Below are 13,108 nucleotides of genomic sequence, written 5' to 3'. Positions count from 1 at the left end.
ACAAGGTAGAGAAAAAAAAATCCCAAGTTGTCCTTGTGCATAAAAGTAGATTCTACTCTCCAACACCTTTTCAAATTAATATTTGTGATGGGCGCCATTCTGCCAGCCCCAGTTTCTGTTCCCTGCCTTTGTTCCTGCGTTTGATGTAATGGAGGCAAGGACAAAGAGGAGAGCAGGCAGAGTGTGTGAAAATGGTAGTTAAGTGGGCTTAAGGGCTCCTTCAGTACCTTCTGAAAGGCCTGGACCCTGAATAGGACCCTCGCACCGCTAAGCTGTAGTGCAGTAAACAAGACAGGTCCAGCACAAAGGTGCGTCTCAAATGAGCACAGACACCCTCCTCCTCTTTTGCCTCACCCCAACCTCCCACCCGACTCTGACATCTGGCCAATCCCAAGATCTGTCTGAGTCCTCACTCATTCCCCTCCCACTTTTTTTGAAGCAGAGCTAATTTTTTTTTGCTCTCCTTCATATCTTCTCTCGTGTTCTTTGGTGTTCCTCTGCACTCTCTTCTGGTCTGTGTGTGTTTGTGTTTTGTTTTGCTGGTCCCGGCTGGACAGCTTGCTCCCCCTAGTCAGCCTTGTCCCCAGCGCTTGGGCGGTTCGGCTCTTTTGTTTAGTTAATTGCAATGAGTATAATGTACTAGTCTCTCTGAGGTCCACGAAAGACAATTAGACAATCCCAAGAATTTAATGAGACACCACCAGCCCCAATCCCCCATACTCTGCTTTGAGAAACACCCTGCTCTCTGTTGGCACCGACTGTGATGTCGTGAGGAGGGGGTTCCGGTACAGGTCGCCTTTTGGTGTCTGTTTGCGTGTTTACCAGATTGTTGGTCTGCCCATCGTAGAAATTACCAGAGAGAAATGACCCACAGAGATAAAATACAAGAAAAAAAAGTATTCTTCCAATATTTGAACTCTATGTTTATGTGGCACATTTCCAGGCTTGTTACTCCACAGGATTCTCATCTGAAAAATTGTTCTTCCTGGACAGTACAGACTTCCCGGGAATGTCCATGTAATTATTAAGAGCGATTATCCTGTTCACCCAGTGAAGGGACACAGCACTTGACAGTGTCATCCCCGAAAGGAAGAGGGATTGCTGGGGGGCCTGGGTGATAGACGAAACCCTGGGTGGCCCTTTAAGGACTTCTCCCCTCTCCGTACTCTTACTCTCTCTTTTCTGTCTCTTTTTCTCTCTATTATTTCTCCAATGGTTCTCCCTTTCTCTCCTTACTCGTTTTCTGTCATACATTCCACCGTCAACTCTTTTAAGACCTCTCTCTGGATCACGCCAAGATAAAGCCATTCTTTAAAACACAGGAAATATCCATGAGTGATCCATTACATCTCTCTTCACCTCGCATGGAGATTAATTAATAATATCACTTTGCCCTTGTCAAGTGCCTGTAATTCACAACCTTAAAACCTACACTTGTACCATGTCATGAAGGAAAGAGTTTTTTTTCTCATACTTCTTTTGTTTTCTTTCTCTCCTTCTGTCATTCCTGTGCTTTTTTTCCTCCCTGGCTAATCATGGTGTTACAACAAAAGACGGGGCTCCATTATTGCATGTGTGCGTCCCAGAAGAAAGGAAATGAGAACGGGACAGAGGGTGGCCGTGGCCTGACACCGCACTATTAATCTTCCAGTAAAGCCTTGTCAGGCAGAAACGGACACAAATGGATCACTCCCATTAACTGGGGGAGTGTAGGTAAGGGCTTTAACAAGCGTTTACCAGAGTCCATTTTCTCACTAATGAAGAGGGGGAATACGCGACCTCCCAGCCAAACCTGCCACGCCGCACTTAGAGGTCTGGATGGAGGGAAAAAAAGAGGAGGGTGGAAGAAGATTTTGAAGAGGAGGGAAGAGAAGCATATGTGAGCATGGATAAAAAGCTCTGCACTCAGTGCTGACACGGTGTAACAGACATGGTGTGAGGTTAAGGTTTGGGCAACATTACTGTGCACCCTCCATCCTCACGGCCTCTGCCATTGCAGGAGGCGTATTCTTGTCTCCGAGACCTGTGTGTGAACTTCAGTCAGCGACCAAAACCATAATGTGGGAGAAAATCTATTCTATCCCTCTTGCCTCTCTGAAAATCCTGTATCGTCAGCAAACCCCTTCCTTTCACCGTGTGCACGCTGAGACATGAACACCCATGTAGGCCACAGTAGATTCACACAGCTGTCCGCGGCTGTGGATCAGGAGGCAGATCCAGTTGTCGGCTAACCAGAGGGTTGATAGTTTGATCCCTGACATTCTGTGTGCCAGAGTGTCCTTGGAAAAGACAGTGAACCTCAAAGTGACCCTGACGTCTGTGCCGGGATGTTTAAAAGAGAAAGTGCTGCACATAGATGTACAAATGTGTACAAATGTGTTTGTGAATGGCAAAACTCTATTGTGAAGTGCTTTGAGTGGTCAAGACTAAATAATTGCCACACAAATAAAGATGATTTACACACATACAGTTTGTTTGGTGGTAATTTTCCAATTTTATTTTGTAGATATTCACACACAGCACAATTTTTGCATCTTTTGACACCCCAAACTTCTGAGGGCTGCTTTGGTAGGTGTCATCTCATCAGGGGTTTGCATTTATGCATCATGTTTTAAACATGTGTCTGTCATCCTGTCATGTCTGTGGCCACACTTCTGTCCACGCAGCCCTGAAACCTGCTGGTGCCGTGGCATGGCTCTCTGGGATGTAACAGCTTCACAACTGCTCTCCCTGAGGAGCGTGTGTGTGTATATGCATGTCAGGTGTGAGTTTGTATCTCTGATACAGGGACTTGACTCGAACGTTGAATTTCTAACACGTCATGTCCCCTTGATGCGAGCTGGATGGGTGAATAATGGTTTTCGAAAAGCCACATGATAATAAGAGATGTGCTGGAAACTTATCAAGGATCAAGCTGTGGTGCCACAGTGTAATTCATCACCGCCCCTACAGATGTCAAAGTGTGTTAGTTTAAGTCAGTGAGCATGCAAAACAGATTTTACAGAAGTTCAGATGCACTAAATATGTCACAGTGGCTCTCACCAAAATGATGCATGTTGTGTACTGTGCAACATGCACAATCCTCAGCCATGTGTGAAACCCTCTGTATAGGTTTGTTGTGCATCAAATTGTTGATAAGGCCGTGATATCGGTAGACAGATGCATTTGGTTGTTGTTTTCCTCTTTGTCAAGCAGCTGTTAACAGTGACACCAGTTTCCCGACCACAGCCAGATCAGTAGAACTTGCATTATTAAAGAGATAGCAGCGTCGCTGACCCGGGCGATACCAGAGAGTGAGCAAGAGAGGAAGAGAGGGACGACCGAGCCCGTTTGTGTGTTATCACGGACTCTGTCTTCCACCGGCTCCCTGGGGAAACTACGAAGACGAGAGGAAGACTTCACCTTCCTCCTCCCAGACAACCCCCACCCCTGTCTTTCCTCGCACTCCCGCTCCTCGCTAGCCCTCCCTGCCTGTGTCCCCCCCCCCCCCCCCCCCCCCCCCCCCACGCCCCAAACATTTTTAATTATATCTTCTCCCAAGTAGTGCGGCTCAGTAACCAAGGAGCTGACATTGATGCATGTGCTGATAAATCCGCAAACACTGGAAACAAGATTAACAAAGATTTTGAGGAAAGGGTGACAGCTAATTTTGCGCAATGGTCGGCGCCTCATTCAAGAGTGATGTTTTTGATAGAGCGAGCCACGCCTGAGAATTCATGCTCTGCGCAGGGGAGGGGGGGGGGACGTGAACACAGCACAAGGAGTTCCGCGGCATTTGCACTTTTTAAATTGTTCTCTTTTTTCTTTTTTTTAATCTTTTCCTTTCTTCGTCATTCCAGGCGTCTGTCACAGTCCCTTTCTTCCAGCCTCCTGAGCATCCTGCTCCGGTGTTTATTTTTCATCTGGTTGATTTTGCACCCAACTTCACATAACCTGTTCAACACATCGACATAATGAGATTATTCATTTTACGTGATTGTCAACACATTTTGCCACATATGAAATACTTCATTTTCCTGAGTAAACCAAGTTGACAGAAGAAAAAACACTGAAATGATGATGATCATATAACTTGAGAACAGACAGTACATTTGTACAGCTTCTTTATCCATGGGAATTGAATTGTGTGTGTGTGTGTGTGTGTGTGTGTGTGTATTATAGGTGTGTATATAGGTGTCAATCTAATCTGTGTGATCTAATCAGCAGTGTGTGTTTTGGAGTCGGTGACATGCCACTCTAGGCCCGTGGTCCGTGCTCTGAACTGGCTCTCAACCCACTGAGACACCGATACGCAGTCCTCTGACAGAGATATCAGTCTGCCTCATCACACAACACACACACACACACACATTCACACGTGCTAGGAAAGAGAATAAGATAACAATCATACTTCGACAGCTGATTCCCTATTTTCTCATCCAAGAATCCACACCATCCCGCTTCCTTCTTTTCTCCTTCTCCTCTCTGCAGCCAATTTCAGGTTTATACAGTAGAAACATCTTGCAGATTTCTTTTGTTCTTTTTTCATGCCACTCTCTCTTTTTTTCTCTCCTCCCTCTTTTTCCTCTCCACCTCTTTATGTGATGTCTCCCTTCTCAGAATCGCCTCCCCTGTCTTCATCTGAGGGCAGCTGACAGCTTCTTTCACTTTTCTTTGTCAATTTCTCCTTCTCCCTCTCTCTCTGTCTCTCTAGCCCTCTTTTTTTTTCATCTGCAAACCTCCCACCCTCCCTCCCTCCCCCCCATCTGCTTTCGCTTTTGTTTGCCTGGCCCCTCTCCCATCCCAACTTGATAATGAGGAATGCGGTGTGACCCTGACCTCCATCGGCCCTGCGACCACCTCCGACCCCTCCAGGTGACCTCCGGTCCCTGTTTTGACAGCTTGATTAATTACCCAGTGTTATGATTTATGAGAAAAGCAGTATGTAAAAATAATAGACAACAGGTGGTCTTAAAAAAGTGGTAGATTTGAAAGAGCTTCTAGTGAGGATTGTGGCGCAGGCGGGTTTTGGGGGGGGGACTGCGTGTGTGAAAGAGAGCCGAGGAGAGAGAGGATGTGTTTTACAGCCGCTCTCCATGGTTAATTGCTTTCAACCGTTTTGAAGGCTACATCGGGTTAATAGGAAAATGTCTATTGCTCCATGCATGGTTTCCTTAGTTGCCACAGCATGGATTTCTCCATGTGTACTTGGCCGTATGGCGAGAGGATGAAGGGGATTCCAACATACATGCGTAGCTCCATGTGTGTGCTGTGAAGCATAAACCCCGCCATGTGGTAATGACACTATGGAAAATGTGCTGGAACACACAGAAATGCGTGCGCACAGACAGATACTATATTCTGCGACCACCTCTTTTCTAGGTTACATCCTGTGAAAGTAAGCAGAGTAAATGGCAGGGCAGAGCAGCCATAGTGTTTACCCTTCACACTTCAAACACAGCTCCTGATTGGCTGTGGCGACCTCCCATGACTCACGGACCTGTGGTGCAGCGCCACTTAGAGAGAGGTCAGACTCCCGGACTGTTGGAGAGTGTGTGTTTGTGTGTGTGTGAATGCGTGTCTCTGTGTGCTAATACTATGGCCTTCAGATTTATTACCACTTTCATGAGTATAGCCTGTTAGACTCTCACTGTGTACAATACCGCTGCAGATAGAAATGAATATTTTACACAAACTGTGTAAGATGGCAAATTTCATCTCATGAAAGGTCACACTTGCCATGAAATATCACACACACACCTCACATAGCAACAGTCAGCAACATTGGCAGGACCACCAGTTCTCTCCATGGCTCTCCCTACGAGGTCGCAATAACAGGGCAGGGGTGAAGGGATTCCTCTTTGACCTCTGGCCCATAGAGGTCACAGCGGTCCTGTGATGTTCAGTAAGATTAATACCCTGAGCGCAACAGCATAGTCTCATTATTCACCCACACAATGACGATTACTGGTAGATGACACTCAGAACAGCCCACCTACATTTTTTCAACACAACTGAGCAGACGTGTGGAATTAAAAAAAAACATCTTCATGATCTATTGTCTCATTATCAGCAAACATTTATGTGAAATTTACACATGCTGCATCTCAACTATTAAGTATTAGACACATAATATATTAACCATTAATGATAAATGATTAAAAACAGATGTACTGTAATTTTCGTTCTTATTTGTTGACTGTGGCTCACACACGTGTTTGTGTATTATTTTACTGCATGATGGGAACATGCCTTTAGGTCAGTGCACACACACAGGCATGCATACATGTGTCTACAATGTTTAGATGTGTCCTGCCACTGACCCTGCTTGGCTCAGTCGGTACATATGGCCATGCGTCTCGCACCCACAGTGTGTGTGTTCATGTGTGTTAACGCACTAACTACCTGTCCAGATGGTGGAGCGGAAACATTCATCGACAGCACTCTAAGAATTCACACGGTCTGTATTGTTTTTTCTCCACATCAGGCATGTGCACTTTTTAGTCCCATTGTTACTGTTATTAGGAATATTATTGATAATCACAGCTGGATGTTTCATCGTCATTGCAGGTCAGATGCCTCATTTTTTGGATAGCAAAAAGCATCCAGAAACGTCTTTACAACCACCATCATTATGCTCATCATCTTTGTATAGTCACTCACATGCAGGCTTTGTCTCCCTCATTCTTTCCTTCCTTCTGTGGAGTTATTAGTGGCCTTCAGGACAGGGTTGCCCCTGGGATGCCTCCATTCCTCCTCACTTCCCTCTTTTTGTAGCTGCTCTGAATCCCCCTCTCGCCTCTCCTCTCTCCCTGATTTATACATTAAATAGTTAGGCAGGAGGGCAGGGAGGCACCTATCATTCCATGATCTATATCTCTCTGTGCCCTCATTAAAAATACATGTGTATGCTTAGGGGAGACAATATAGAATATATAAATCAAAATGCTAACGGCATCAGAATAAGCCTCCTGTATTTATTTCCCCATAGCTTTTCCTCTGTGTGCCGAGGACTCCTCCTGCTCACTGTGTCTGTGTATGTGGCAAACACATGTTGGTGTTTTCTAATATTAAACTACACTGGAAATATTGTTAATTTGTTATGCAACAGATTTGATAATCTGCCAAAGCAGTACATGACTCATTACATTTTCTGATTTATTTATTTTTTTTTACTAGTGGTAAAATAGAATACAATGAAACATTCAGAAACAATCTGCTAAGTGGCCTCGGAGCCGACCACACATCTGGTCAGTCAGCTCTAAAATCTAAAGTGTCATTGAGTTTACATTCACAGTTGTGTCTTTGCAAATGACACACAAGTCTGTACAGAGGGAAAAAAATTGATAAATGACTTGTGTAACATTTACTTGCACAATCGATAGCTCTGACAATTTCCACCTGGACGGTGATTAATGCTACATCCACCCCCAATCTAACAACCCCCGGCCCCACACCTCCCTCTGTGTGTGTCGTGCTGCGAGCAGATGAAGCAGGCCTCCCGACTTCTGTGTGCTCCAGTGTCACGTGTGTGTGTGTGTGTGTGTGTGTGTGTGTGTGTGTGTGTGTGTGTGTGTGTGTCCAGACACTCAGATGCTTGATCAACCAGCAGAGCACAAATAGTGGCTGAACAAACTCGAAGATTCCCAGACATTGAGCGTGGTAAATAATTGCCACGTAAACTGACTTTGGCACCGCAATGAGTGGGTTACTCAACAGTGTTTGTGCGGTTGTCTTCATGTCTCTCCTTTTGACTAAGGTGCTGAAAATAGACAGGTCGGGTGGAGCGAGACAGGAAGAGAGAGAAATAGAAAGTTAAACAGAGAGAAAGAAATGTAAATGCGAGCATGAAAAGAAGCTGAGGCATCAGGGATCAGAAGCTGTGCTATTCTCTTTACTTCCTCCACCCAACTGCTCCACTTTGAACTCATTTATAAATATTCAGCTGCACATATAAACAATATCCAAATGAGCCCAAACATCCGTGCCAAGGTTAAAAACTCTGTTGCCTATTACACACCACTATTTGACTAGGCTGCGAAAGGTTAGCTTCTTTTTCTGACCCAAACTATTTGTGCTCATTAAGATCAAGAAAAAAGATAATCATTACCACAGTCTTATTTACTTTGACCAAATTAGTGTACGACTACATTAGTGGAAGCGAGTGCAGAATACAGTCTTTGAACTTGGAGTGAAAAGTTGGATTTAAAGAAAGTTAATTAAATGTGCACTCTTGCAGTGGGTGATTTGTTCAAAATTAACTCAGAGGGCAGGTGGGGAGATGAAGCTCCAGTTTGTCTCAGTTTTCCTGTGTAAACATTTGTGTTGGCTGCTCGATTAATGGCTTTAACATGCAGGGATTTAAGGTTCCAAATAGTGCAGGTTGAGTGCATAAATGTTGTGTATGCATTGCAACGTATGCCATTTAATTTAATCACAAAGGTGAAATATTAGCCTTGTTAGTTTTCCTTACCAACTTGTTTATTTTGCTGCCTTTTTTCAAAAGCAAAGTAAGCTTACTAACAGTTAGATCTTCCAAATACTCATCTGGCCTCTCGGGTATCAGCAGTTATCAAGAGGATGATTGATTTTGTGCTGACAGGGTGATGACAGTCCCGTGTCATCCCCTCTCAAATCACCCCGAAGATCCACATATGTCTTTTCATAGCCTCTGTGGTACAGTAAGTACTCTTCCATCCCTTCTGCTCCCACAGAATCATAGCTGCGTGCTCGGTGGGTATGGGGGGGTCTCAGACTGGTGCTGTGTTAAAATGAGAAAGGGGGCACCGTGACTTAATCTGACAGTACTGTGCGATCTGTGTGGTATGTCAGCCTCGGGGAGAAAGGGAGTGGGGAGGGAGAAAAAAAAGAGGGAGAGAGAGAAGAGAGGGGGATCGGATGGATAAAGGGGCCCTGCATGCAAAAAAAAAAAAAAAAAAAAAAGGCTCACGTAGCGACTGAGACAGACAAGGTCACACAGAGCAGGGTGGCCCTGACAGAGAGGGAGAGGGAGAGTGAGTGTGAACTTGTTATTACAGTATTTACCTTCCCTCTCACTCCGTCATACCTCTTTATTGTTGTGTCCGTCTTCCTGTAAACAGACACTTAGCTACTTAAATGTGAGCAAAGTGTGACGCTTATTTTTCCATCTCGGCCTTTTTTCTTGGTTTGGCCATTGAGCTTCATTCAAATCTCAAACCCAACTGTAGCCTGCAGACATCCCTCCCTTCCTCCTCCTCTCATTGGGTATGCTATGCTGGGTGACCCTTTCCTCCTTGTCACTCAAGCCTGAGTAGCGAATCGCGAGCCGCATATCGCCGAAACTAGGAAGTGGAGCGACGGCTTTGGAGAAAAGGTGCCTCTGCTTGCCCCTATCGCAGCTGCCCCCCGACAGAAAACGAATTTGCCCATGAGCCAATTTCAGAGGACACCTATAGACTCTTGATGATGTAAGATGCATGTGCACGGATAGAAAATGCATTAAGGTACAAGTGTAATGTGGAGGAGGGCTTTTATATGCTCCTATTCAGAAAACGGCTACACATACAACCTCAAATTCATGCGACCATACCATCCACTTTCCTCACTGCATGCACCCGTGACCGCTATCAGCCATGCTTTGTACCTGTCAAGTGCTGTCCTTTTCCCTGTGCCCAAAGCCCTGCTCACTACATGAGAGCTCTCACATCAAAGCTTCGCTGAGCTCCACACGCACAGATGAAACACCCTCTCACTCTGGCTGCCTCTCTCCCTGCTCCCGCACATTAGACACATTTCATTTCATTACAACACCACTAGAAAAATAGAGGCGCTGCTGTCTTAAAGGGACGTCTTATTTACTCTCCCTTGCACTTGTGCAGCCACTCACATAAAGACACACACACAAACACACACTGTCCACTTTCTTTTTAAATTATGCCAGAAGAGAAAATAATGATCTATTACCATCAAAGTTCTACTGGACAAATGGTGTCTAATTTGACCATAAAGAGGGCACATCAGTGTCATCAAAGAGTATTGACATTATTGTTAAGACACCACAGTTTGGTCTGGTTTTATAATAATAAACATCAATGCATAATATTTAAATTACAGATTACGTTTTCCTTTTTTATAATTTTTTCCCATGCAGACACTGAGGGGTATTTTGGCTTCACAAACCTGAATGTCAGAGGAAGGGTTTGATCACGATGATGAGACAAGCCCTGGTCTCCGTAGCAGCGGCAGCCTTTGTTGTGCTATCTGGTGCAGGACAGGCCGTCAAAGGAGCGCTAAGGAGCGTCCATAGCGGGGTGACGGGGGTCGGGGTGCCCCCCCTCATAGGGGTCGGGGCGACCCTCTTGACCGCTGGCCCCAGGGCAGGGACTCAGTGTGGTGGTGGCACAGGGGCACCCACAGGGCATGGGAAGAGACTTAGCCTGCATACTGCAGCGGGAAGACAAGACGGGCCCAACACCAGAGGAGCATGTGTGTCTGCTTTTATTCCAGACACAGTGTGTGTGTGTGTATAGGACAAAGGCAAAGTGACCTGGTGTTAGCGATGTGTGTGAGAGAGATTTAGCAGTATAAAAAGCAGCGTGACCCAAGGTTTGCTACGTGCATTTTTGTAAGATTCACACTGACAGCACATCACAACACAAAGATCAGATTTAGCAGGTGTATCCAGTCTCTGTGTGTGTGGGAGAGACTTAAAAGTTTGCCAGAAACACAAAGACCAAATGACCGAACTTTGAGGGTGTATGGCTGAGAGATTTAGCTGTCACAGATGAGCTCTGTGGGAGAAGTTGGTTCTGGGAAAGCAATAGCATTGTGCTGTTGGGTTTTTGTCTATATCATTTGTCATTGTGTGTATAGGGATCTGTCCAAAGCACAGTAGTCACAGTTATAATAACTTAAATATTTGATAAGAAAAAATAGAAAAGAAAATGATTCCATCTATAGTTAAATTGTTTATAAAAATGTGAAGAGACATTTTCCAAGTCTCTCTGTTGTGCCCGGTCGACCGTCACCAGCCTCATTGTTGTATGTTTGGTTGATGGAGTGAAGAATAAGAGGAGGAAGTGACTGTGTTGTCACGACACCAACACAGACCTCTCAGCGTTGGAGTAAATGATTGCTTCCGACGTAGAGGCGAAGTCAACGGCCCTGTTCCTCCAGACTAAATACCCCAATGTCCTTCTGGGTGACTGGACAGCTGAAAGGGTTAGCACTGTTAGCTTGGTTAGGTGTGTTGGCCTCTCTGAAGGAAAGGCCATGGGCTACAGGCCACTCAAGGTTAGCACGAGGACACTAAAGGCCAGGAGCCGGGCCCTTGAGGTTAGCATTAGTATGTTTCAGGCCGGGAAGGGTTATTGACCAGCGATGGTGAGGGTAAGAACACTGACGACGAAACATGGTTGTAGGCCACTTAGGGTTAGCATCAGAACACGTAGGACGGTGTTAACTTTTGGCCTCGAGAGTCTGGATTAGGGGAAAGGAGAAACGCACACAAAGAGGTGATGGTTGTGAAGTAGAGGAGTCTTTTCAAGTTTCCTTTCCTCTTGTTTGATTTAGAAAATGTTTACAATGCAGTGGACTTTTCATTCTGTAATTGTACATGTTTTTACATTTATTTATTATTTAACAGTTTTAATTGAATATTATATTGATATTTTTAATTCTTTTTTATTTGTTTTACAATGTTGCCACAGGCTGAACTGGTCTTGTCAGTTGTTTTATCAGGCTGCCACCAGTGGGCAGTGGCACAAAGCTGGTGTGGATCTGGTTAGACTACGTCTCTCTGTTGCTCCTTCCACGTTTTATCCATCTGTCTTATCATTTTACAATCTATCTATAATCTCTCCTCTCTGTTTTTCACTCTTCCTCTCCCTCCTCTGATCTCTCCTTCCATTTCTTTCTCATCCGGCAATCCATCTGTCTGATTGTGCGTTTGTGTGTCTGAACTTCTGTTTTTGCAGGCAAATGTCTCTGTGATGTCCAAAGGCTGAATTACGTCTCTTTAACAGATCCTCAGCCAATAGCTCTAACTTCACTTTATCTGATGTGCACACAGACACACACACAGACACACACAAACTAATAAAAATCTATGTCTGCAAAAACATAATGTGCTGAGAAATTGTTGACACATACTAGTACATGGGCATGCAAGTCATAAATCGTAAATAAAATATCAAATATGAATTACAATTGCTATACATTTTAATTGACTTAATTGTCAATTCATTTTTAATTCACATACTTTAGATGTGACGATAATCAGTGCATTCATGTTCAATTTTCTCTGCATTTAAATTTGTTCTCTCAGGTTAATAATTTCTGTATGATAGATAAGCAAATGTATCCAGCAAGTGTAGCCATGTCTGAATTTCAGAAGCGAGCGAGAATCTGACTAATTTTATAACCTAATAAGTGTGAAAGTGTCATTTTGCTCTTGTCAACACACGGCAGGTGCTAAGGGAAGGGGTGTATGGCAGGTTTGATGTCGTTGGGCATAGGAGGGACACACACATACACACGCACACACACATGCTGCGTCAACGGAAGACAAGCACATTGTGTTAACACTTATTAAGGAAGAGGAGACGTGCTGCCTTGAGAGGACAGCGTGAGTGATGGCCATTTGCAGTAGGAGCTGAGCTATGCTGCCTCAGTTAACTCCCTCTTATGTCTCCTAAAGGTCTTTTTGTCAGCGCTGATATCTTTCACCTCTCCTTAGTGTGTGTCTTCTGCGTGATATGTGTGTGTGTGTGCTTGCACAGGCGTAAACCCATGAGTTTGGGTGGTTGTGTGGGAAAAGCTTGACTTAAAGTGGAACAGGAATCCGTCCGTTTCCTGCTTTAGTTTCAGAGTGCTTGGGACAATAAACGCAGTTAATTAAAATGGCTTCAAAGTTGAAGAAGTCACAGAAGGCTACAAAAAACTTCCTTTTTCCTCCACAATACATTTCCCTTCTGTCATTCTTATTATAACCTCTCTCACATTTTTCCTCTTTATAAATGCTCTGTTCATTATTTGCATTTTGAAGTAATGCACAGATTATTATTATTATTAATTAACTCAGCATTTTAAAAAAAATGATCGACTTTTATTTTTAATTCTGTCTTTGGAAGTTTCACATACACACAGA

General features: G+C 44.4%; 1 protein-coding gene across 5 annotated transcripts in view; it reads left to right on the top strand.

Moving 5' to 3' along the window:
• arb2a (ARB2 cotranscriptional regulator A) overlaps positions 1-13,108 on the top strand; it is a 150,384-nt gene that overhangs the window by 45,888 nt on the left and 91,388 nt on the right. The gene's annotated exons all lie outside the window — the stretch shown is intronic.

This window comes from Paralichthys olivaceus, chromosome 4 (assembly GCF_024713975.1).
Source record: "Paralichthys olivaceus isolate ysfri-2021 chromosome 4, ASM2471397v2, whole genome shotgun sequence".
NCBI lineage: Eukaryota > Metazoa > Chordata > Actinopteri > Pleuronectiformes > Paralichthyidae > Paralichthys > Paralichthys olivaceus.
The sequence above is the reverse complement of the archived record's forward strand: the minus strand, read 5'-3'. Positions and strand labels throughout refer to the sequence as shown.